Source organism: Tupaia chinensis, unplaced genomic scaffold, assembly GCF_000334495.1.
Source record: "Tupaia chinensis unplaced genomic scaffold, TupChi_1.0 Scaffold000335_1, whole genome shotgun sequence".
In the NCBI taxonomy this organism is placed as follows: Eukaryota; Metazoa; Chordata; class Mammalia; order Scandentia; family Tupaiidae; genus Tupaia; species Tupaia belangeri.
The window spans coordinates 1,393,093-1,393,340 of NW_006159829.1; positions in this window are offsets into that span (position 1 = coordinate 1,393,093).

The window sequence follows — 248 nt, forward strand, 5'->3', positions numbered from 1 at the left end:
CATGACACGCAGGTACGAGTGCGTGGTCCCTCAGGCACAGCCACCAGGTGTCCACCACTCAGGTCTCGGTCCCTCAGGTCTGGGTCCCTCAGGTCTCGGTCTCTCAGATCTCGGTCCCTCAGGTCTGGGTCCCTCAGGTCTCGGTCCCTCAGGTCTGGGTCCCTCAGGTCTCGGTCCCTCAGGTCTGGGTTCCTCAGGTCTGGGTCAGGCAGTGACGTGGGGCAGCCCGGGCTCCAGACCTGCCTGCC